This window comes from Bos indicus, chromosome 2 (assembly GCF_029378745.1).
Source record: "Bos indicus isolate NIAB-ARS_2022 breed Sahiwal x Tharparkar chromosome 2, NIAB-ARS_B.indTharparkar_mat_pri_1.0, whole genome shotgun sequence".
NCBI lineage: Eukaryota > Metazoa > Chordata > Mammalia > Artiodactyla > Bovidae > Bos > Bos indicus.
Window position 1 is genome coordinate 125229896 of NC_091761.1, and position 26711 is coordinate 125256606.

The 26711-nt window shown below is 48.8% G+C and overlaps 1 pseudogene; it reads right to left on the bottom strand.

Annotated features, from left to right (window-relative positions):
• Positions 1–602: 602 nt before the first annotated feature.
• LOC109576057 (mitochondrial carrier homolog 1-like) lies at positions 603–26673 on the bottom strand (annotated as a pseudogene).
• Between the last annotated feature and the right edge of the window lie 38 nt (positions 26674–26711).

Sequence of the window (26711 nt, forward strand, 5' to 3'; positions counted from 1 at the left end):
CTGCACAGCCCAGTCTTGCCTAGGATTGCAGGAGAGGTCGGTGAATAAAAAAATAGGCTTTGGAGATACAGCTGGGCTTGAATCCTAGCTCCATCGCTTAGCTGTGTGATCTTGGGCAAGTTCCTAACCTCTCGGAGTCAGTCCCTTCTGTACAGTGGGGACTGGCAATGGGAGCATTGGTGAAAATGAAGGTGGAACACAGGCAAATGGGCGCCTGCCAAGTGCTTGCTGTTATCACTCTCGTTTCCCAAGGGCCTCTTGTATCTGAGACATTTCTCAGAGACCTCAGCTCTTATTTCCTTCTCCCAACCTCCTGCTTTCTATTTTTGAAAATGAGATTCTGACTGGAAAACTGTTCTTTGCTGTTACACAATATGCAAATGGAGGATCTGGAATTTGAAGCCAGGCCTGTGGTTGCCATCATCTGAGCCCTTTCCAGATGGGAACACCCGCCTGGACCTCCCCTAGTCCCTCAAGAGCTGGGTGGGTTGTGGAGGGGGAAGCCCAGGCTCACAGAGAGGCTGGGGAGGTGCTGTGGGAAGGAGCCCTCAAGGAGGGTGCCTGCTAGGACCCAGGGCGGAGTTTTCTCCATGGCCTCTCTGTCAGGTTTTTGGAGTCCGAAGGTGACGGCCTGCTGTGGGCCACCGCTGGTCAGAGTGATTTGGGGTGACCGGGGCCCTTGCTGCTGCGTTTGCACCATCTACTCTGGCATGTGATGTCCTGTGGCCTGGGGTTATCGGGCCACATTCAAGGGGGCGGGGTGGTCCTTTCCAGGAAGGGAAGGGCATGCTGAGGCAGTGCTGGACATGCTGGGTCCAGCTGTCTGCTTCAATGGCCGCCAGCGTGGCGAGCTGGCCCAAGGTGACGGAAAACACGCCGGCCATCAGGAGGGTCCAGGCCGGTGTGGACAGAGCAGGAGGATGCCTCTGCTCAAGGGTGAGCCAGCCGGCAGAGGCTGGAAGCCCTCTGCACACTGGTTGCTAGGTTAGAAGGCTTCTGTCCTGCAGCCTGAAGCCTTCCCCGGGCTCCTGTGGACTTCCTCCTCAAGCACAAGCCCTGATGGTCGTGAGAGGTGTGCGTCGAGGAGGAGCCATGTCTGGTGGTGAAGTTTCGAAGGTCTGATTCTGCTGCTCCATCTTGTGTGCAGCTCCGAAAGTTAGCTGCAAGCCCTCTTCAAGTCCCAGGACCTTGGGGAAGGCATGGGGGATATTGGCCCTGGGGGTGGGGATAGTGGGGGTCCCAGGACCCAGATCAGTAGGGGCGGCAGCTGAGGAGGCCTTTTTAGGCCTCGGAACAGGTTAGGTTCCAAAAGGAGAAGCTGGGGTGGAGCAGAACGGGAACAGAGAAAGTAGAAGCAGGGGCCTTGGGCCTGGGGAAGTGGGTGTGAGCCCAAGAGCATTTCCCCTGCACGTCCTAGCTGGGAGGGGATAGAAGCCGAAACTCCCTGCTCTCTGTGGCATCTACTTCTGTCCCAGAAGGGACTGCAGTGCCTGCGTGGCTAGCAAGCAGAGGGAAGGAAATGGGCTCAGTTCTGGGAGCAGGAGTCAGGCTTTGGGCTTCAAACACCACAAAAACCTCTGTGTAGTTTCTGGGTTTGGGGAAACAGCTGGGTCTGCAGTCTCCTCTCAGCAAAGATAAAAAGAAGTTCTCTATCTCAAAATACTAAAAATACAGTTATCATGTAATCCAGCAATAATACTTCTAGGTATAACCCAAAAGAACAGAAAGCAGAGACTCAGACAGAAATTCAAATACCCACCTGTTTATAGTAGTATTATTCACCATATCCAGAACGTCGAAAAATCCGTGTCCAGCAACCGATGAATAAACAAAACGTGGTGTGTATGTAAAATGGAATATTATTAAGTCTAAAAAGGAAGGGTAATCCGACATGTGCTACAACATGGATGAACCCTGAGGATATTATACTCAGTGAAATAAGCCAGTGACGAAAGGACAAATATCATGTGATTCCACTTACGTAAGATTTCTAGGGGCTTCCCTCATAGATCAGTCAGTAAATCATCTGCCTGCAATGCAGGAGACTCGGGTTCAATTCCTGTGTCGGGAAAATCCCCTGGAGAAGGAAACGCCAACCCACTCCAGTATTCTTGTCTGGAGAATCCCATGGACAGAGGAGCGTGGCGGGCTACAGTCCACGGAGTCACAAGAGTCGGACACGACTTAGCAACTAAAACCAAACCAAGGTATCTAGAGTAGACAAAACCATAGAGATGCAGAGTAGACGGGTGGTTGCCAGGGCCTGGAGAGAGGAAAAATTAAGAGTTATTACTTAGTGGGGATCAAGTTTCAGTTTCGTAAGATGAAAAATTTCTGGAGATTGGTATTACAACAACATGAACATACATTTTAAAAAATTAAATGTTTCTCTTTAGCTGCACTGGGTCTTCATTGCTGCGCACAGGTTTTCTCTAGTTGCCAAGAGCAGGGGCTTGCAGGCTTTTCACTACGGTGGTGTCTCTTGTGGAGCACAGGCTCTAGGGCATGCGGGCTTCAGCAGTTGCAGGGCAAGGGCTCAGTCGTTACAGCTCATGGGCTCACTCGTTTCGGCTCATGGGCTCACTCGTTGCGGCGCATGGACTCAGTCGTTACAGCTCAAGGGCTCAGAGGTTGCGGCACGTGGGCTTAGTTGACCTGCAGCACGTGGAATTTTCACAACCCCAGGATCAAACCCATGTCCCCTGCGTTGGCAGGCAGATTCCTAACCACTGGACCACCAGGGAGGTCCAATGTGAATATACTTAACACTCCTGAATATGCCCTTAATGGTAAATTTTGTTATATGTGTTTTATTATGATCTTTTTTAAAAAGTTACTTCATAAAAAACAAAAAGTTATCTCAGACTGTTTCTAAGCCTAAATCTAATGTACAACGTTGTTTATTCTTCAGAAACAATCTGCCTGACTTTGAGGTCCAGGTTGTATTCAGTATTCCCTCAACCTTGGAACATGGCTCCGTAGTCTCGGAGAAACATGTTTGCTGTTGGGAGTCCCGGGCCACTCTCATCCCAGACCCCTTGCGTCTGAAGGTTGAGAGCCTTCTCTGTCCCTGGTGCTCTGATTTTTCATGGGCTCAACCCTCTGCAGGGCTTTCCTTCTTGCTTCTGGGCACTTGTGAATCTCGTTAATACAGAGACTCTCGTTAATACAGAGACTCTCATTCTCAGTCCTAGAAACTTCCTTGTTTTGATTTTTTGTTGTTGTCTGTTTTTTTCTTTTGCTCCTTTGGGAGTGACTTTTAGTCATATACTATAGCTTCTGGGCCAGTTCTCATCTCCTTGAGCTTCTTTGCTACTTTCCAGATTTCATAGACTTCATCTTCTAACCATTCCACCACTTTTTAAATTTTTATGCTTTTATATATTTTTAATTTTCAGGAAGGACCTTATGGTGCCTTCTTGAGACAGAAAACACCCTACCCAAGTCCTCCACCTACCACTTGTTTGTGGAAAAGCTTTATCCTCCTAGGCCTTCCTCGAGTTCCAAAGGATAAATTTAATCAGAGAAGTGAGAAAATGGAGAAACAAAGGAGAATAGTCAAGCAAGACAAAATAGTAATAGTTTAACCATTAAGCAAACTCAAGGACATTTAGTTACTCCTCAAGGGCTAGGGATAATATGCTGAGCCATATTCTTTGAGCTGTTTTTCAAATACTGAAACATTCATTATTGGAAAAAGTTAATTGTATGATGTCCACAAGCACATAGATCCCCAAAAGGCTGGAACCAGAATGTTGATGTTGACTCCTGATTTTCTCATCACTGACCAATCAAGAGAAAGTCCACATGCTAATCATATACCCCACAACCCCCCTCCCCTGTCTGTAAAACTTTTTCCCTGAAAGTCATCAGGACGTTTGGGCTTTTTGAGCCCTAACCCCTTGGCCTCCTTGCTCGGTGCCCTGCAATAAACGTTGTGCTTTCCTTCCCCATAACCCAGCATCAGTAGATTGGCTTTATTGCACACAGCGCAAGTTTGCTTTGGTAATGCTTCTTTAAAATTCTGCTTTTAATTCATTCTGTTCTTATTTCATGGATATTACATATCAGGAGGAAGAGAGGGAGGTGTCAAAAAATTGTCTTCTGCTTTGACTCACTCTTCCAGAGAAAAAACCTTAGAAGTAATTAAGAGATGACTGTTGGAGGATGGAGGAAATGAAAAGTTCCCACCAAACTGAGGCAGTCTCTGGAGACTGAAAATCGAGGCAAGCAGCTCCATAAATAGATCAGTTTATTAGAGAGTAACTTACTCACAGGGTGGGATCTGGTGGGCAATGATCCAGAAGCACAGAAGCTGCACTCTGCACCACTGAGGGGACACTGGGCAATTTAATAGTTAACCTAAGGGGTGGGGGTAGGTGCTTGGAAACAGGAAGTGCATTCCCAGATCAAGATTTATGAATGGGCAACTGGTCTGGTGGGCACTGGGAATACATCATGGACGGCCCTCATTAGTGTTTGGAGACTAATAGACCATAGAGGCTACCTGGTCATTAAACAGGATCTATCTATAATGAGGCTAAGGATTGTTAAACAGTATCTATTACTACAAACCTCTTGATGACAGAGAAGTTATTTACTGCACCGTCCAGTCCTGAGTAGGGTCAGTGGAAAGACAGCAGGAGCTGAATGGGCACAAGATGGTGTCAGTTATGCCAGAAGCCATAGACTCCAATCCTGACATCTTGATAATGTCTTGATGGCCATCCAGCTTTATCCATCATTGTTCTACAGCAGCCACACTAGGGTCAGATCTTGGAAGGTGTCTTTCGTTTCTCATTGGCAGCAAGAACAAAGGATTCCTACTAAACATAAAAACATACTAAGGACATACGGTTCCCCATTTACTCAGGAGAGAAGTAAGCCAGTGAGTAAAAGCATCAGCAAAGGAAACTTTGATTAATGACTGTTTTCATATGAGAAAGTGAATCAGTTATGTTGGATTCAGATGAAATTATATAAATGGACAGCATTGCTGCCCAGTAAAGGCACAAGCTCCTCCCTGCCCAGCTGTCAAACGTCTAAAACTGTATGGTTTGCATCACCCCTTTTCTCTTTCGAACAGTTTCCTGGTTTAATAAACAGATGCTCTGGAGGGGGTTATTCAAAGCTGATGTGGGGAACTGTGCTTATGCCTGGATTACCAGAATGGCATTTACACCTGTGTATTGGGGAAGGAAAATAGATTTGGCCATTCCCAGCATGACATACTATGATGGACCTGCCACCTGGACTTCATAGTAGGAAATTATGGGGAACTTCCAGTAAGAACATGTGTATATACACATGGCCCGAGAGGGAAGGAAACCCCAAGGTGCATTACATCATTCTCCCACAGGGCAGATAAGCCACAAATAGGCTCCACATATCCAGATCCCTTGTGTGGGTGTCATAAAGTGGCCCCCTGTAGGAAGCTGCTTCTTTTCCTATCTGTTCAGTATTTCATGCCTATGGGTCACCTGCAGACTTCATTAGGAAGCCACCTATGTCTGTGATTTGTTTGGACATGGTTGGTCCTTTCTACGCACATGTGAAACTATTTACTTCTCACTAGGACTTGAGCCCATGTGCCAGGACTCAAACCCAGCCAAAACCCACAGTCTTCCAACTGAGATCATAGACCTGCTTTCAGGACCTAATGAAGCTCAGGTTCCTGGTGTCTCATTGCAGAAAGAATTCAGTGAAAGAAAAAGTAATAGGTAAGAGGTGGATTTATTTAGAGAGAAACACACTCCACAGACAGAGTGCGGGCCAGCTCAGAGGGCAAGAGAGGGCTTGGGAGAAACATATTGCACAGAGTGTGGGCCATTGCAGAAGGCAAGTTTGGCCTCAAAATGTGGTGTGGCTAGCTTTTTGTTGTTCAGTTGCTAAGTCGTGTCTGACTCTTTGCAACCTGCCCCATGGACTGCAGCATGCCAGACTTCCCTGTCCTTCACCATCTCCCAGAGCTTACTCAAACTCATGCCCATTGAGTTGGTGATGCCATCCAACCATCTCATCCTTTGTCTCCCTCTTCCCCTCCGGCCCTCAATCTTTCCCAGCATCAGGGTCTTTTCCAATGAATCGTTTCTTCACATCAGGTAGCTAAAGTATTGGAGCTTCAGCTTCAGGATCAGTCCTTCCAACGAACATTCAGGGTTGATTTCCTCTAGGATTGACTGGTTTGATCTCCTTGCTGTCCAAGGGACTCAAAAGAGTCTTCTCCGGCACCAAAAATTCAAAAGATTTTTGGGCTGAGTAATTTCATAGGCTAATAAGTAGGAGGGTTATTCCAAGTATTTTGGGGAAGGGGTAGAAATTTCTAAGAATTGGGCCACCTCCCACTTTTTGATCTTGATGGTTGGTCTTGGAACTGTCATGGTACCTCTGGGTGTGTGTGGCCAGTCGCTCAGTCATGTTCGATTCTTTGTGACCCCATGACTATAGGCTGCCAGGCTCTTCTGTCCTTGAAGTTTTTCAGGCAAGGATACTGGAGTGGGTTGCCATTTCCTTCTGCAGAGGATCTTGGACTGCAAGAAGATCAAACAAGTCAATCTAAAGGAATTCAATCCTGAATATTCATTGGAAGGACTGATGCTGAAGCTCCAATACTTTGGCCACCCGACGTGAAGAACTGACTCATTGGAAAAGACCCTGATGCTGGGAAAGATTGAAGGCAGGAGAAGGGGACAACAGAGGAAGAGATGGTTGGATGACATCACTGACTCAATGGACATGACTTTGAGCAATCTCTGGGAGATGGTGATGGACAGGAAAGCCTGGCATGCTGCAGTCCACGGGGTTGCAGAGTCAGACACGACTGAGCAACTGAACTACAATAGTGACTCCAAACAATATGCTAGTTGTCCTGGTGCAAAACTGGTCAAATGATTCCTAGATTCCCGGAGCTTAGCGTATGGGATGGTTTCGGGTACTTAGGAGCTGAACATGGACTGCTGAGGTCAGTAGCCCATCCGAAACAGGAGGAAAGGGGGCAGAGCACACCCTTTGAAAGAATGTCATAGCCTGAAGACACAATGTAAACTGATTAGAATTAAATGGGTCCAGGATGGCAGACAAGCCACCTTGGACTAGGCCTGATCCTCAGTATATACGCTCAGCTGTAATAGTGCAAAAGTAAGACCTACAAGACCTTTTAGAACTAACACCCCAAAAAGATGTCCTTTTCATTATAGGGTACTGGAATCCAAAAGTAGGAAGTCAAGAAACACCTGGAGTAACAGGCAAATTTGGCCTTGGAATACGGAATGAAGCAGGGCAAAGACTAATAGAGTTTTGCCAAGAAAATGCACTGGTCATAGCAAACACCCTCTTCCAACAACACAAGAGAAGACTCTACACATGGACATCACCAGATGGTCAACACCGAAATCAGATTGATTATATTCTTTGCAGCCAAAGATGGAGAAGCTCTATACATTCAGCAAAAACAAGACCAGGAGCTGACTGTGGCTCAGACCATGAACTCCTTATTGCCAAATTCAGACTGAAATTGAAGGAAGTACGGAAAACCACTAGACCATTCGGGTATGACCTAAATCAAATCCCTTATGATTATACAGTGGAAGTGAGAAATAGATTTAAGGGCCTAGATCTGATAGATAGAGTGCCTGATGAACTATGGAATGAGGTTCGTGACATTGTACAGGAGACAGGGATCAAGACCATCCCCATGGAAAAGAAATGCAAAAAAGCAAAATGGCTGTCTGAGGAGGCCTTACAAATAGCTGTGAAAAGAAGAGAAGTGAAAAGCAAAGGAGAAAAGGAAAGATATAAACATCTGAATGCAGAGTTCCAAAGAATAGCAAGAAGAGATAAGAAAGCCTTCTTCAGCAATCAATGCAAAGAAATAGAGGAAAACAACAGAATGGGAAAGATTAGAGATCTCTTCAAGAAAATCAGAGATACCAAAGGAACATTTCATGCAAAGATGGGCTCGATAAAGGACAGAAATGGTATGGACCTAACAGAAGCAGAAGATATTAAGAAGAGATGGCAAGAATACACAGAAGAACTGTACAAAAAAGATCTTCACGACCCAGATAATCACGATGGTGTGATCACTGACTTAGAGCCAGACATCCTGGAATGTGAAGTCAAGTGGGCCTTAAAGCATCACTACGAACAAAGCTAGTGGAGGTGATAGAATTCCAGTTGAGCTATTCCAAATCCTGAAAGATGATGCTGTGAAAGTGCTGCACTCAATATGCTAGCAAATTTGGAAAACTCAGCAGTGGCCACAGGACTGGAAAAGGTCAGTTTGCATTCTAATCCCAAAGAAAGGCAATGCCAAAGAATGCTTAAACTACTGCACAATTGCACACATCTCACACGCTAGTAAAGTAATGCTCAAAATTCTCCAAGCCAGGCTTCAGCAATATGTGAAGCGTGAACTTCCTGATGTTCAAGCTGGTTTTAGAAAAGGAAGAGGAACCAGAGATCAAATTGCCAACATCTGCTGGATCATGGAAAAAGCAAAAGAGTTCCAGAAAAACATCTATTTCTGCTTTACTGACTATGCCAAAGCCTTTGACTGTGTGAATCACAATAAACTGTGGAGAATTCTGAAAGAGATGGGAATACCAGACTACCTGATCTGCCTCTTGAGAAACCCCTATGCAGGTCAGGAAGCAACAGTTAGAACTGGACATGGAACAACAGACTGGTTCCAAATAGGAAAAGGAGTACGTCAAGGCTGTATATTGTCACCCTACTTATTTAACTTATATGCAGAGTACATCATGAGAAATGCTGGACTGGAAGAAACACAAGCTGGAATCAAGATTGCCAGGAGATATATCAATAACCTCAAATATGCAGATGACACCATTCTTATGGCAGAAAGTGAAGAGGAACTAAAAAGGCTCTTGATGAAAGTGAAAGTGGAGAGTGAAAAAGTTGGCTTAAAGCTCAACATTCAGAAAACGAAGATCATGGCATCTGGTCCCATCACTTCATGGGAAATAGATGGGGAAACAGTGGAAACAGTGTCAGACTTTATTTTTCTGGGCTCCAAAATCACTGCAGATGGTGACTGCAGCCATGAAATTAAAAGACGCTTACTCCTTGGAAGGAAAGTTATGACCAACCTAGATAGCATATCCAAAAGCAGAGACATTACTTTGCCAACAAAGGTCCGTCTAGTCAAGGCTATGGTTTTTCCTGTGGTCATGTATGGATGTGAGAGTTGGACTGTGAAGAAGGCTGAGCGCCGAAGAATTGATGCTTTTGAACTGTGGTGTTGGAGAAGACTCTTGAGAGTCCCTTGGACTGCAAGGAGAGCCAACCAGTCCATTCTGAAGGAGATCAGCCCTGGGATTTCTTTGGAGGGAATGATGTTAAAGCTGAAACTCCAGTACTTTGGCCACCTCATGTGAACAGTTGACTCATTGGAAAAGACTCTGATGCTGGGAGGGATTGGGGGCAAGAGGAGAAGGGGACGACAGAGGATGAGATGGCTGGATGGCATCACTGACTCAATGGACGTGAGTCTGAGTGAACTCCGGGAGTTGGTGATGGACAGGGAGGCCTGGCATGCTTCGATTCATGGGGTCTCAAAGAATCAGACACGACTGAGTGACTGATCTGATCTGATCTGATCTGATGATCAAACATAGAACTTTCATCAATAGGAATCAGATCACCAAGGGGATTTGGGGTCACCAACCCAAGTCATTATCCCCATTAGGTTCGGATGAACAGATGCACTGTCCACAACTTCCTCTGGGCTCTGGAGAGCAACAGGTTGCAGACCCAGCAGGCAAAACTACTGTGGACTTCCATGTTTGGGGGGCCAGGGAAGGGAGACATTTCCCGTAGCTGGAGTCAGGAAGATCATGAGGCAAACACCCGGTGGTGAAACAGATTCCATAAGGGAAGAAGATAAGGCAGATCCTCACTCACTGTAGCCATTTGATCTCTGCCGGCTAAGACCACCCCTGGTTTCGGCATTTTTCGCCATGGTGCCATGATGCCACATGTTTTGTCCTTTAATGTCTTCAGTAGGTAAACTGAAATTACACAGGGGCCTCAGTGGGAACCCGCATGGCTAACCCCACTTCAACTCCTGGGCTATTTTTCAGAAGAGATGATCTGGGTCTGTGTGGGGCCCATTCCCGTATAAAATCTCAGAATGAAGGCAATACCAAGACAAGTCCCATCACCCAAGGGCTTAGGATAAAAGTCACCCAGGAGGTGAGACCAATTTAAATACCAGTGAACTAAGTAACACCAGGCGGGAAGTCCAGGAGCAGCTGCAAAGCAAACAAACAAAAACAAGACCTTCCTCCCAGTGGACAGGCAAAGACATCCCTTTTGTACCTGCTTTCTCAGCGCCCTGGTTGTCCAAGCTGTTCACATGCAGATTGTCAGATCCAAGGGGATCAACCTTGCAATGTGCTGTCGAAGATACGCCTGTTAAGGTGGCTTTTAGCATTTAGTTAGGGGCAACCCACTTCAGTATTCTTGCCTGGGAAATCCCATGGACAGAGGAGCCTGGCGGGCTACAGTCCAGGGGGATCACAAAGAGTCAGGCAGGACTGAGCACGAGCAAGATAGGGACTTCCCTGCTGTCCCAGTGACTCAGACTGCACTCACGATGCAGGGGGCTGGGTTCCATCCCTGGTCAGGGAACTAGATCCCACCTGCGGCAGCTAGATCCCATATATCACGGCTAAGACTCTGTGCAGCCAAATAAATAAATACTTAAAAAAAAATCCAATTAACCAGTCTAGTTGTAGTGGGATTGTAAAGAAAATGTAAAGTCCAAAAACTTCGTCAGGCTTCTGCCCACTCTTGTATTTCATGTCCACTGAAATGAGTTCCTTGATCACCATCAATATGGGCCAGCGTTCCTTATCTTAACTTCCAATTTTGACAGTCCTTTGATTGTAATGGCCCGATTGGCTCTTACTGGCAAAGGTCTCCACTGATCCAGTGGCAGTATGGGTACAGGTTTAAAGCACGTGGATACCCTTCCAACACCCACTAAAACCCTATGTAATCCACTCGCCATCTGGGAACCAGATGGTCAGAGCATCTGATGTTACCTGCTGGGATGTCTCAAGGGTCAGCACCTCAAATGATCTACAGCTTGGGAATCCATATATTTGAGGATAAACAGAGCCTTTTTCCTTTGAGTGGAGCCATTCTGCCACATCAGAGGGGGTCTATAATTCCTCCAGTAATAGGGCTCTTGATCTGGTTAATGCACCAGCTACATGGCTGCCAGGTAGAGTGAAGGGTGAATGGGCTGAAATGAGCCACACGGGCACATTGACACCTGGTTGCCTGCAGGCAGTCCAAATACCAGCCCATAATTCAACCCCTGCAGAGGTTTATTGAATGTTTTCCAGTTATCTCGATGCCACTGAGACATCCACATTGTCAAGCCTTTCCACACAGCCTAATTGCCCGTGGCAAGGTTGAGGGGCACTGGACTGGTGAGTAGTCACCACCTTGAGTTCTGCCCACCGACTGCTTTGTCTACTCCCTTCCCGAACCAGATGACGTCAGAATCCAAACGAGTTGTCCAGTATGGAGGTGGGTTGCCCCTACAGCTGCCTTCCATGTGCCATGCACGAGCAGGGGGCGTTCCACACCTTCTCATACCTGTGCTTTACAGAGGGCGCCGCAGAGGAGCGGCAGAGCGGCTCTGGTGGCCACTGGGCCTAATGAAACCGAAACACCTGAGAGAGAGGATCGGTGTAAAAGGTGCTTCTCTGTTGAAGGTATGAATGCACTTGTGTAAAGTACTCAGCTGTGCACGGGCACACTTAGGTTTTGAAAGCAGGTCCTTAATCCATCAGCCCACAGGCAGAGGAGTCAGTAAGCTGAAGGGTAAGCTGGCGGTCAGATCCTCGGTTTGTTGTAAAGCTAGGGAAACTGCTATGAATTGAAAATACCTCCTGCCATATCGGGGCTTCCCTGGTGGCTCAGTTGGTAAGGAATCCACCCGCAATGCAGGACACCTGGGTTCGATCCCTGAGTTGGGAAGATCCCCTGGAGAAGGGAACGGCTACCCACTCCAGTATTCTGGCCTGGAGAATTCCACGGACAGAGGAGCCTGGCAGGCTACAATCCATGGGGTCGCCATATCTGTAAGAAATGACACAGCCATCAGCAATTTCTGCCAACCAGCAGATGCTGCCACTCCCTACGGTGACGGCTGGGGAGCTGGGGGAATGCAAGAAGCAGCCATCTGCCATTCCTTTAGATGAACAAGGAAACAGGATTGGCCCCAGATAGCTGAGGTGCATATGAAGGAATGAGGAATGAATTCAGTGAGCCCAGAGACTTGCATCTTCCCATACATAGAATACCAAATTCTTTAACTTGATACCTGATCTTTGTTGTTCAGACTGCCTGCTCCCTTTGTTGCAAATTTGTATATAGCCTGCCTCCCCACCCTCCAGCCCCCACCTCCTTGGAGCAGAGCTACTGAGATGCTGTCTCAGAGCTACTGAGCTACTGAGAGCTACCAAGATGCTGTCTCCCGGGTTCAGAGTCCTAAACATTCCCACCAGATAAAATGACTCTCCACTTTCAGGTTGGGACCGTATCTTTTAGTTAACACTGCTATGGATTGTTTTTCTATAGGACTAGACCAGTTCTGTGGGCATCACCGAGGCATCTCTGACACAATGGACATGAGTTTGAGCAAGCTCCAGGAGTTGGCGATAGCACTTCTGGCGTGCTGCAGTTCATGGGGTCACAAAGAGTCAGATACGACTGAGCGAGTGAACTGAGCTGAACTGAGACCAGTTCTCTGCCCCTTTCTGTAACTGAGACCAGAATCCCGGCAGGGCTCTTTTCCCATTTTGTTGCTGTCAAACAGTTCCCATTCAAAGCCTTCCAGATGTACACTTATGTCCAATTCACTCCTTGTGTTCAGCATTAACATGCTCTGTCCTTGGACGTGTTTGACAACCCATTTGGTCTTTTAAAAAGGCTCTTGTTGTGGGATATTCCAGTCCCAGATTGTCACTTTTTAACTAAAGCATATAGGGTCTTAATATCTGGGCAAGTGGGGATGGAGGAAAAAAAGGCCCCCTCAGCCCTATAAAGGCTGGTAACTCTTACATTACAGGATGTGGATACGCCTGTGTTTTTATCAAAGACAGTCTCAGGCATCCCTTTGGTCTCACCAGACCAGAGAACACCCAAGAACTTGACCCACTGTCCCGGTCTTTGCGTTTACTTGTCAGCGTTTACTTCTCATCTTCAAGATTTTAAATGTTCCTGAAAAGATGCAGTGGCTTGGGAAAGACAGCAAGTCATCACAGGTTATCATGATATCACCAGTGTAATAACAGAGAACAAAAGAGGGAGAAAGTCCTGGGCCACCATCCCATATAGCAGGACTGTGCTGATAACCAGGAGTCAGGACAGTAAAAGCCCATTGTCTCCCTTCCCATGGGAAGGCACATTGGTTCCAGGACTCCCTGTCTAAGGGTAAGCTGAGAAAGGCATTAGAAGAATCCAAGACACAACATTATGTCTTGAGAGACAAGATCGTATCCAAGACTCTGGCTGTGTTTGGAACTCTCACACAGAGGTGGGGTGTTAGCTGTTAAAGTCTCTGTAGTCTCCGTCATGGACCAGGTGCTGTTTGGTTTTTCATCCAGCCACGTGGGGCTACTGAACGGGCTTTGTGCCAGTCTTATAAAGCCTGTGTGCAGGCGTGTTAGGGGAAGCACACTGACTGAAACTGCCCACCCTGGCCAGGCACCATAGCAACCATTTGCATGAGCTGTTTTATGACAGGAGGCCCTGGTAAGGAACACGGACCTAATAAGCCACCGCCAACTGCAAGTGTTCGGGAAAGGTCAAGAGGAGACACCACCACCTCCCAGAATCCTTCTCTCTGGCATCCATCTTGGCTGAACAAGGCGTGCACCACCAGGAAGGACTCTGAGTCAGGATGACTGGCTAAAGACAACCCAGAAACTAATCCCATCACATAAAACCCGAGACTGCGAGCCATGAGCCATGAGGCAGAGCTCTTCTCCTGGGTTCCCTTACTCTGCTGCTCTCCACTTGGGTGCCCTTTCCCAATAAAATCTCTTACCTTGTCAGCACGTGTCTCCTCAGACAAGTCATTTCCGAGTGTTAGACAAGAGCCCAGTTTCGGGCCCTGGTAGGGGTCCCCCTTCCTGCAGCAGGCGTGCTAAGTCACTTCAGTCATGTCTGACTCTTTTGTGGCTCCATGGACTGTAGCCCTCCAGGCTCCTCTGTCCATGGGATTTCCCAGGCAAGAATGCTGGAACAGGTTGCCATTTCCTACTCCAGGGGATCTTCCCAACCCAAGTATCAAACTCGCATCTCTTACATCGCCTGCATTGGCAGACGGATTCTCTACCACTAGCACCACCTGGGAAGCCCCTTATAACCCCCAGCTTCTCTAATTCCTTGATGGTGGCCTGTTCTCCCTGTCCCCCAGGTAGGCGATATTGTTTTATTCACCACTCTCCAAAGGACAGGCAGTATTATAGGGTCCCCTTTAGCTTGATCGCTGGCATCTGTAAACGGAACTCACCCATGGTGGTTGCAAGGCCCAGGCTCTGTAGGTCACCCACATGCACCTTATTGGGTATGGACGAAGTAGAAACCAGAAAGGGACAGGGAGGCAGCCTTCTGCTCTGTAAATACGAGTGCGTTTGTTTCACTGTTTGGCCTTCATGTCCATCAGTGGTTCGAATTTCCCTTTGGAACTTGGATGGATTCCCATGAATCAGGGTACATTCAACACCAGTATCAGCTAAAGCCAGAATAGTCTGTTTATTGATGGAGGATAAAGAAATAGTTCAACAGGGGGCCTCCACTTGCCTCCTATAGCCGGCACCAAGGACCAAGCTTGACCCCACACCGATGTCTAGAAGTTGGGGTACCCACCCCTGTTCTTCATGTTCCCACAGCAATGGGACACAGGGGTGTGCTTCTTCCCCTTTTACTCATGCTATTAGGGGGGTAAGCTAGTTTTGTTTGGGTAATGCTTCTCATAGGGCGAAAAGGACTGAATTAGGGTGTTTATCCATATTATCCTTAGAGGGTCCCAGCTAATACAGTTATTGAACCAAACTTGGGTCCACTTGCCCAAGGGCAGTAAAGCCAGTCTTCTGACACCAGGATGTGGTAAAGGCAAGTGCAGTGTTTACTGCAGGGTGCCAAGCAAGAAATCCAGGGCAGCTGATGCTCAAGAGACCCAAACTCCCCAACGGCTATTAAGGAAAGGTTTTTAAAGACCGGGTGAGGGAGAGGGTTTTGAGGTGTGTGATCAGCGCATGGACATTCTTCTGACTGGTTGGTGGTAAGGTAATCAAGAGTTAACATCAGCTTTCTGGTTCCAACTGATCTGGGGTCTACGTGCTTATGGGCAACATACAGAACTTCTTCCACCCTGTGGGCTTTCAGTATTTGCAAAACAGCTCAAAAGACGGGGCTCAGGATATTATCTCTAGCCCTAAAGGAGGAGCTAAAGGCCGTTGACTTTGTTTTATGGATAAACGATTATTATTTTGTCTTGCTTGACTCTTTTCCTTTGTTCCTGCATTTTCTCAACTTTCCTGAGTAAATATATCCTTTGGAACTTGGGAAAGCATAGGAGGCTAAAGTTTTTCTACAAACAAGAGGCGGGGGAAGTGCATGCTGGGGTTCTGTCCTGGGAAGGCCCCATAGCATCCTGCTCACTTACCATACTAGATATTGTCATAATTGTTTGCGAGAAATTCTAGTTGGGCCTCTTTCTTAGTTGCCTCACTTTTTGGTTTTTTCTCTTTGGCTTTATCTACCCACCTACTTCCCTTATGTCAGACCTTTTCAGATTCACTCAGATCAGCTGTCACAGCTGCCATCATCTGAATGTGTTGATTAACCATGGGGCCAAACCTGAAGCCACGGTCCAGTACCAAGTTCCTGGAGCGGACTGCAGGATACGATCCTTCGTGCTTGCTGTAGATAACTTGGAAATTAGGAGCACAGATGGCACATTTCACTTCCAACCCCCTCACTATTTCCTGTGTGTCTTCCATACAGACCCATCGTAAAGGTGAAGGTTACACATCCCCCTCATTTGGCCAAGCCAGGTGTATACCTGCAGGTACCCCTTCAATCCAGTTGGCGAGGCAACCCTGGCTTTCTCCCAGCCCAGCTGCACACGAACGTTGCCAGAGGGCAGCCTGCACTGCTGTCGTTCAGTCGCTCAGTCATGTCCGACTCTCTGTGACCCAAGGGCCTGCAGCACGCCGGGCTTGCCTGTCCTTCACCATCTTCTGGAGTTTGCTCAAACTCATGTCCATTGAGTCAGTGATGCCATCCAAACATTTTATCCTCAGTCGCCCCTTTCTCCTCCTGCCCTCAATCTTTCCCAGAATCAGGGTCTTTTCCAATGAGTCAGTTCTTCGCATCAGGTGGCCAAAGTATTGGAGCTTCAGCTTCAGTTTCAGCCCTTCCAATGAATATTCAGGGCTGATTTCCTTTAGGATTGACTGGTTTGATCTCCTTGCTGTCCAAAGGACCCTCAAGAGTCTTCTCCAGCACCACAGTTCGAACGCATCAGTTCTTCAGTGCTCAGTCTTCTTGATGGCCCAGCTCTCACATCCATACATGACTACTGGAAAAACCATAGCTTTGACTAGATGGACCTTTGTAGGCAAAATGATGTCTCTGCTTTTAAATTCGCTCTCTAGGTTTGCCATAGCTTTCCTTCCAAGAAACAAGCATCTTTTAATTTCATGGCTGCAGTCACCATCTGCAATGATTTTGGAGTTCAGAAAAATAAAATCTGCCACTGTTTCCATTTTTCTCCCTTCTATTCGCCATGAAGTGGTCTTTATTTTTCAGCCACACGTCACAGCTTGTGGGGTCTCCTTTCCCCAACCAGGGATTGAACTCAGTGAAAATGCTGAATCCTAAGCAGTAGACCATCAGGGAACTCCCGCTTGGGTTTTAGTTTGAATCAGAGGTCATTTTCGGGTCTCCTTCCTATATAATTATGTCCTCATCTTCTGATGAGTGTTTATCCCAAGAATCCCACCTCTTGGGGTTCCAGTTCTCTCTTTCACTTCTGTGTGCTTCTCCTGTTGTATTTTCTTTGGCAAAACGTCTGAGGTGGGGAAGCAGCGAGGTGTCTGGATGTCCCTCTCTAAAGCCCGAACCTCTTTTGTCGTCTCTCGTACCCTGCTGAGCTGCAGTGCCTCTTCTGTGCTAATCCTCAGGGCCCACAGTAAAGGCCATGCAAAGCTGATAGCTAGCTCACTTTCTTTTTTCCACTTTTGCTTTCCCACCGCTTGGGTTAATACTCCTAGTAAGCCCTCTGGCATTTTCCTGGCACCCTGTGCTCACTCACTGGCCTGGAAGCATTCCACAAACCTCACCAGGTCACCCTGTGTGGGAGTAGCTTGCCAGCCTGGGATTCCCCCACCAACAACAGGCTCCCTCACCCCAGCCCCCTACACTACCCCTTTGCCCATTTCTGTGTCATTTTCAGTCTCCTAGCTGGTTTGCCAATTGTTGGCTACAGGAGGTAACAAAAACCAAACTGAGAAGTATCTTTTTTTTTTTTTTTTGGCCCTGCCTCAAGGCTTGCAGAATCTTAGCTCCCCGACCAGGAGTCAAACCCAGGGCTATGGCATTGAAAGTGTCGAGTCCTAACCACTGGACCTCCAGGGAAGTCCCTGAGAATCAGGCATCCTGAGATCAAAAAAACAAGGCAGGCTGCTTCATATAATTGGTGGATCGGTTTTTTCTAGGGTCTCTTCCTCACAGGGTGGGGACAGACAATGAAATAGAAACATTTCCAGCTGCAGTATTCACTACCGAGGACCCACTGGGGATAGCCTTATGGTTAACCTAGGGGGTGGGGTAGACGCTTGGAAACAGGAACTTTTTTTAAAAGTTACCCATGTATAAACCCAAGTCAAGGTTTATAAGTGGGTAGCTAGTCTCATGGGTACCAGGAATAGTCAGCAAAGGTCTTCATCACTGTTTGGAGACTAACAGAGCATAGAACCACATAAGCCTAACAATTATTAAACAGCATCTATTACTACAAATCCCTTGATGACAGAGAAGTGATGCGCCACACAGTACATTCCTGGCTAGGGTCAGTGGAAGGAAGGACAGGAGAAGCTGAATGGGCCCAAGATGGTGTCAGTTATGCTAACAGTCATACTGTTATAACATGACAATTATCATGGTACCGAAAGAGTGCGGGATCTGGCTGCTCACTGCTCAAAAGCCGATAAACAAGCTGAGTTGGCGGAAAGGTAAGTTTGCTGTATTTAAGATGCTGGCAACTGGGGCCGGGGGTGAGGGGCAGAAGTCTATTCAAAGGCTGACTCCTCACCACTGGCAGCCAGTGGCAGGAGGTTTATAGACAGAAGTATAAGTGAAGTCATTCAGTCGTGTCGGACTCTTTGCAACCCCGTGGACTGTGGCCTACCAGGCTCCTCCATCCATGGGATTTTCCAGGCAAGAGTACTTTATAGATAGAAGGAAGGGGCTACCTGCAGAAACAGCACAGTCAGCTCTGACAGTCACCTTCATATCGGTCATCAGTGGTCTGACCAGTGTCATCTTGATTGTTTTAGGGACAGTTAATCTTCAGGTCCAGGGTTGGTTTGTTTCCCTTTCTTTGAGGCCATTCTCGGAATTGTGGCCGCTCATGTGGTCAAGTGGTGCATTCTGGTCATCATGTAGTTAACTTCTCCACCTGGGGTTTCAGCATCTATAAGACAGCTCACAGGATATGACTCAGAATATTACATATAGCCACTGAGCAGGAACTGAATATTATGTATAGCCACTGAGCAGGAACTAAAGATTCTTGACTATGCTTAATGATACATTATTACTGTTTGGTCTCCTTTGTTTTTCACATGTTCTCATTTCTCTGATTGAATTTTTTCTTTTTTTTTTCCCAAATCACCACCAACGCATTTATTTGTGGGAGAAAGGGTCAGATCTTATTAGGTACTTTAAACTGGATATGACTAGAGACATGGGTCTGCCTAACATCTGAGAGTTCACGATTGCACAGATAACCATATCCTGCATGTGAGGCATCACCGTGGGGCATCACCCAACCTTGACCTTGACCAGGATTGGCTGGGGGTGAGGGGGGATACATTCTGAGCAGTCATACGATTTCCCATTTAGAATGTGCTGTCTTCTCAGACAAGTAGTGTTGAGAAAAACAAAGATAGGCTCCTAGCCAAGGCCTGGACATGATGGCCCTGGTGAAAGGGGCTCACATCCTATTTACAAAGCAAGAGGGCGAAGCTCCCAGCTGAGCTGCACGATGAGAGCAGGGGTGACTTGAAAGGTGTGAGTTGGGGGTGGGACCTGAACTCATGAGCCTCTGCCCATGCAACGTGGGCCTCCACAAGCCTGTCTCTGGCCCCTGCACGAGGCAGACTCGGGAAATCTGCAGAGTAAGAGTAATGGGGGAAATCTGCCCCCATTCCCCAGCTCCACCCCACCTTCCCTGGGTCTAAGAGTGCCCAGTCCACTGGACACAGCCTCACCCCTACCCAGTCCCTGCTTCTGGACAGACGCATGGGAAATATGGAAACACGCCCAGCCATGCTAGAGCACCTGTAGGTGATTCTGGGGTGGTCGTCTGACAGGTGCCCCAAGATGATCAGACCTCACCTGCGGTGGCCAAGGTGAGACAGCGTGGTTTTGCTTTTTTAGGTGATTCAGCTTACCCCAGGGCAAACCACGCTCCTGATGACACCCAGTGGAAAAGCAGGCTGGAGCCTTGGAAGAGCTGGCCCTGCACACTCAGGTACTTCCAGAGGTGGATCCAAGATTTGAATACTGGGGACCAAGGAGGGAGCCCAGCCTGCAGCCCGCAGTCCTTCCTGGCCAAGAAATCACCAACCAGCAGGAAGGAGGAGGTCAGCAGGCTCACTGCAATCCCCATCAGAAATTTGGTGTCAGCCCAGATGGCCAGCGCCTGGCTGAACTGGGAACCTAGATTCTGGTCGTTCCCCAGCCACCCCCCCAGGGCATCACTCACGCTGTCATCCACTAGGTAGGCACTGATGAAGTGGGCCAGCAGGTTACAGCCCCACAAGAAAATCTCCCAGGAGGTGGGGGTTTAAGCATATAAAGAATCCCAGCAGGCCCTCTTCTTTAAAAATCTTCCCAGTGGAGGTCAGCACACCACTGGACTTGGCCTCCCATCCCACAAACTGGACTATGCAGCGTGCCGAGACGACTTGCAGGGGGAGGGCCAGCATGTGCGACCACCCATGGCATCATCATCGCGTAGGAGGTCTCCTTCAGCACCTTCTTCAGAGACGTCTTCATGTCATCCTTGTTGGAAACCTGCTGGATCTCATCTGGTACCTTCTTCCTGCTGCCCTGGGTCACTGTGGAGAGGGCATTGGATGTCAGCCTGGGGGCTCAGGCTAGGAGCAGCCCTGTCTTTCTGTCCACTCGCACGATGTGCTTGGCATGCGAGGTAGAGGACCTTCCTCCCCAGCACATTGGTCCCAGTGGTGGGGGGCCTCGTCTCATGACCCACCTGGATGAGCAGCAGTCACGCCCAGTGGTGACTGAGCACCATCACTTCTGCACCCAACGCCACGAAAAGAGCCCCAGTGGGCAGGGCGTTGTCCCCGGAGCCCAAGTCCCCAGACACGCCGTCCGTCCTGTGGGCAGAGGGCTGCGCTGCAGGCTGAGGGGGGCACAGAGGTGCAGGCTGTGGATCCCTGAGCCCAGGCCTCGGCTCCCGCCGCCCCACAGCGAGCTCCGGCTCCAGCTCTGGCTCTTGCCGTCCCCGCGGCACCGCTGGGAGCCTAAACTTATTCTTTGAACAAGTTGTCCACAGACAAAAGGCAGGCAGAGGACCTGGTGGGGAAAGACCATAGCACCCTATTCCCTTTCAGTGATTCAGTCCAGTTCAGTTCAGTTCAGTTGCTCAGTCGTGTCTGACTCTTTGCGACCCCATGAATTGCAGCACACCAGTCCTCCCTGTCCATCACCAACTCCCAGAGTTTACTCAAACTCATGTCCATCAAGTCGGTGATGCCATCCAGCCATCTCATCCTCTGTTGTCCCCTTCTCCTCCTGCCCCTAATCCCTCCCAGCATCAGGGTCTTTTCCAATGAGTCAACTCTTCGCATGAGATGGCCAAAGTACTGGAGTTTCAGCTTCACTATCAGTCCTTCCAATGAATACCCAGGACTGATCTCCTTTAGAATGGACTGGTTGGATCTCCTTGGGACTCTCACACATCTTCTCCAACACCACAGTTCAAAAGCATCACTTCTTCGGCACTCAGCTTTCTTCACAGTCCAACTCTCATATCCATATGTGACCTCTGGGAAAACCATAGCCTTGACTAGACAGACCTTTGTTGGCAAAGTAATGTCTCTGCTTTTGGATATGCTATCTAGGTTGGTCATAACTTTCCTTCCAAGGAGTAAGCATCTTTTAATTTCATGGCTGCAATCACCATCTGCAGTGATTTTGGAGCCCAAGAAATAAAGTCAGCCACTGTTTCCACTGTTTCCCCATCTATTTCCCATGAAGTGATGGAACCAGATGCCATGATCTTAGGCTTTCAGTGATCATCCCAGCTCAAATGATCCGTTAAAGTAGCCAGTTGCCATCCCAGTCTTAAGTCTGAAATTTAAAAGTTACTTGAATACAATGTTGAACAATCTGAATCCTGGCTGTCTCTCAAAACTGTGAGAAGAACCCTTCCCAGGATTGATGTGCATTAACAGAGCTAACTAATTTCTCATGCATAGCCCCACAGTCTCTACAGTTCAGTTCAGTCGCTCAGTCGTGTCCGAATCTTTGCGACCCCATGGACCACAGCACGCCAGGCTTCCCTGTCCATCACCAACTTCAGGAGCTTGCTCAAACTTATGTCCATCGAGTCGGTGATGCCATCCAACCATCTCATCCTCTGTCCTCCCCTTCTCCTCCTGCCTTCAATCTTTCTAAGACATTGGACAGGAAAACAAGTTGGACATGCTCATGAAATTTCTTGCTTTCACCTCTATCATGTCTGATCCTTAAATTCATTTTTATGATGGAGTATAGTAAGTATTTCTGTTCCTACAGCTTCAGGGGAGAAAAGACAGGTCCTCCCCATCTTTCTGAGGCTTATTTTTACAGAAGTTGAGATTTTCATTCTTAGGGCCAGGCACTGGAATTTTGTTAGTTAATGCAGTGAGAAAGAGAAGGGTTGAGGAGGCCAAGTTCTAGAGGGAGAGAAGAAAAAAAAATTGTCTAATAACCATTATTTAACCGTACTGGAATCTAGAGTATTTGGTTGTTTTCTACAGTATTTTAGTTTGAGGTCAGAAATATCTTCTTAGAAAATGGAGTTCTTATTTCTTGCTCTCCTCAGTGTGCGTGCATGTGTGTGTGTGTGCGCGCGTGCGTGTGCGTGCGTGCGTGCGTGTGTGTGTGTGTGTGTGTGTGACGGGGCAGGGTGATTTTCAAGAAGAAAAGAGGAAGAAGATGCCTTCAATCCACTGTCTTGAAAAGACAACCTTGGAGCACTTCCTCCCACCACAGGACTTTGCATATGCCATTCCCTCTGCCTGGAATACACTCCACCCTCATGCCTGGGTAACTGTGTCAGGAAAACCCCTATCTTCCCAGGGAATTTCCTCCATGCCAAGTAATTCTCTGTGATACCAACTAGAATTATGCCCTAGAATTCAACTGCATTCTGACACAATCACCCCAGAGATATAATCAGATTCTACAGGTTAAGGGCTCAGTCCCATAAGACTGCCCCTCTCCACACACTTCAGAGGCTAGTCTGACCAGCCGTCTATACATCAACAGTTCCAATGACCCCCTCCTAGGGTTCGATCAATTTGTTAGAGTGGCTCACAGAACTCAGGGAAGCACTTACTTACCTTTAGCAGTTTATTAAAGGTTATGACAAAGGATACAGATGAACAACCGGATGAAGAGACACATAGTGTGAGGTCTGGAAAGGTCTCGAGCATGGGAACCTCTGCCCTGTGGCACGGGGGTGTGCCTCCCTCCCACAACATGGATGTGTTGGCTCGTCTAGAGCTCCCCAAAACCCATACTCTGGGGATCTTTATGTGGACATAATTAATTACTAACCTCCATCTCAAGCCCTCTCCCCTGGAGAAGTTGGCATGCGGTGTGTGTGTGTGTGTGTGTGTGTGAAAATTCCAAGCTTATAGTCATGGTTGGTCTTCCTGGTGACCAGCCCCCAGCCAGGATCCCAGCCCCACCCCCCCACAAGTGACTACAATAAAATGAAAGATGCTTCTAGTGCTCAGTCAGGAAATAACAAGCTTATAGGAACTCTGTGCCAGGAGCCAGGGGTGGATATCAATATCGATATATAATTATTATCTCACAATGACCTTTTTTATTCTGAGTTTCAACTTAAGCATCACATCCTCAAAAGACCTTCCTGATCCCACAGATGGAGCGTCCTCCCTAGCTACACCCCTGCACAGTTCCACGAACCCCTTCTCCACAGCCCCCTTTACAGTCATACTCTAATATTTGCTTGTGATTTCTCAGCATCTCTTCCTTAGTTGGCTATATGCTCCCTGAGAGCTGGCTGTGTCTCTCTTTCTCCTATTTTCACAGAACCTGGTGTTTGTTGAACAGATGATGGGAAAATGCTAGAAGGTGGGATCTACCCTCACTCCCTGACCTCCTTGGGGTAGAGAGAAGGGTCCCAGGGAGTTGGCAGCCCTGAGTCCCTGGCTTGTCACAACCTTTCTTGTGACCTTTGCTTTATTTGTTTATTTTGGGCCCTGCTGGGTCTTTGTTGCTGCTCTGGGCTTTCTCTAGTGCCAGTGAGCCGGCTGTGGTATGCGGGCTTCATTGTGGTGTGTGGGCTTCTCATTGCGGTGGCTTCTCTTGGCGAGCACAGGCTCTGGGGTACATGGGCTTCAGCAGGCGTGGACAAATGGGCTTAGTTGCTCTGCAGCATGTGGAATCTTCACGGATCAGGGATCAAACCCGTGTCTCCTGCATTAGCAGATGGATCCTTAGCCACTGGACCACCAGGAAAGTCCTTCCTTGTGATCTTGAGCTAAATAATTGTCTGTGTCTAAAGCATGTGCCCTCAAAGCCTACATTCAGCGTGGTAGGTTCAGGAGAACTGCAGTACCAACCTTGGCTCCAGGCAACACTCTGACAGCAATTCCTGCCACCTCTCAGCCTCAGTTTTCCCAGATGCAATGACAAGGTGTTGAAGGAGGCCACAGGTCCCCCTGCTTCCTCCTATTAGGACTTTCTGGTCTGCTTCAGCCCCGGGGCCCTCTCCCACAGCCCCTAGTCAGCACATCTGCCCTGATGTCCTCTGTCCCCTCTGCTGGGTCTGGCTCAGCCATCCTCGGCCAGGACGTGGCACACACTTGAATTTTCACACGCAAGAAGGTGATGGGAAGGCCTGGGAAGAACTTGGCTTCCCATGCACCAGGCGCTGTGCAAAAGGCTCTTGGTGCATGGCTTCACTCAGCTCACCATACCCGAGATGGGGTTATCTGGTGCTTTCTGTTTTGCAGGGGAAAGGTGAAGAGTGTGCCCAAGGTCTGCTGCTAGGAAGGGACGGAACCAGGGTCCCAGAATCCAGCAGCCCTTCCGCTGCTTGCTGTTTCAGGCAGGACACCCCGAGCAAGTTCCCTTTCCTAGGGGCCATCTGGAGCTCTCCCACAGAAGCTCTCGATCTATCTCATTACCCTTACTTCCCCTAAGGGACTGGGAACTTTGATGAAACGCAACTTCAGTTGCTGGTGTCTCCTCCCAACACTCTGCCAGGTCACAAGGTTCACGGCCGAGACTCTCCGGGCGGCACTGAAGGGGTGGCAGTTTCTGGATTCAGCTGCCGCTTGTTGCTGGGATGGAGGGTAACACCGCCTGCTGACCCGATCTAGTGGGGCAGGACCCAAGGATCTCGGGAGAGGAGAAGGTGGAAGCGCTTCATGATACATTTCAGTTCAATGCCATCCCTATTGGCTGGCCCACTGTGGGTTTACTGGGAAACTGTGGTCAACACCACAGACCCAGACTCTGCCTTCCAGAAACCCTGGTAGAAAAAACCCAGTGAGGTTTATTCAAGCTGACCTTCCTCCAGCAACCTGGGGACCAAGGAAGGTCATTCAGAGGAAGTGATGTGAGCCAAGGGTGAGTGGGAAATGAAGTGGGAGGGCACGAAGGAGGATGCACACTGAGAACTGACAATAAAAAAAAAAGTGTCAAGTGGCAGCCTGGGAGGCCCAGGAGAGTTTGGCTTCTGATCCAAAAGCTTTGGGGACAAGTCCCTGCTTGAGGGACAACGGAATGAGGAGTGATGTGCTGTGAACTGTATTTTAAGGAGATCACAGAAGAGGTGTGGGACATGGCTTGTTAGGCAGGGAGGGACACTCAGGGGGCTGCAGATGCTGGTGCTCCAAGGAGGCAGGAGGGAAGCCCTGCCCTGCTGGTTGGCAGGCGGCAGGGGGAGGCAGAAGGAAGCGGGACGGAGCCCAGGGAGCCTGGGTTAAGCCTTCCCATCTGAACAGGATTGCCTCCAGCTCTAGTCAGAGTCTCAGGGGCAGGGGGCTGGGGCCGTTGGGGGTGGGAAGGGAGTGTGCCAGCCTGTGCCAGACTTGCTTCCCAGCCCTGCTGTCTGGGAGCTGCTGATGGTGCCATTGTGCCCAGACTGCCTCTGGTTGACCCCTGATGTGGCCCCACTTCTGAACTGTCCCAGAATAATGAGGGCTTGAGTCCCAGGGCGGTCCAGGCTGCCATCTCTGCCCCCAGGTGGGGCTTTGGTTCCAGAGCGTGTGCGCTGTGTGCAACACAGAGCCTCTTCCACTTCCTTCTGAACAAGCCAGGGGTGGTGAATTATTAGGAGAGAGGATTCTTCTGTCCTAGCAAGTGATTCCAGGCATGGGGGCCAGGGGGCTCCAGGGAACAAAGTGAGACCTAGAGACGCCAGAGAGAGTGGAAAAGGGGTGGTGGGTCTCCTTCCACCTTTCCTGACACCCTTCCTGCCCTGAGCCCCTGGGGCTGCAGCTGCTCAGGCAGAAGTCTTCAGAAATCTCCGCCAAGGCTTCATTCCCACTGTGGCCGTCTTCTGAGCCTGAATCTCCAGTCCGACCTTGAGCTCCAGGTATATGTACAGCCCACCTGACATCTCCCCTGATGTTCCCCTGAAGGTCCTCACACTCAGCGCCTTCCCAAAACCCGTTCCTCCACGCCCCCCCTCCGCAGTGAATGGCACCTCTGAACGGCGGGGTGCCCAGGCCAGGGGTCTTCCTTCTCCCAGGACTCCGCCCCCTCTCTGCAGCTGCCACCTCGACCCAGGTGCCTTCAGTCTTGCCGCTGGTCTTCAGTCTCTGCCACTGCCTCCAGCCTCACCTCTTCCTCAGCACCGTCCTGCCATCTGCCCTTTAAATGCTGCCTTCTGGACTTCTCTGGTGGTCGAGTAAGAATCCACTTGCCAATTCAGGGGACATGGTTTTGATCCCTGGTTCAGGAAGATTCCACCTGCTGTGGAGCAACTATCCCCATGGCCCTTGGGGTGAAGTCTGAGCTCCCAATGACCCAGCTCTTCTGGGCCCTGACAACTCTGCAACCGCATCTCTTGCCCTCCCTTTCCAGAACTCCCCCTTCAGCCACTTCGAAGCGCTTGCTCTCCATCAATCCTGAAATACCCCTTGCTTCCCCAGGCCTTTTGC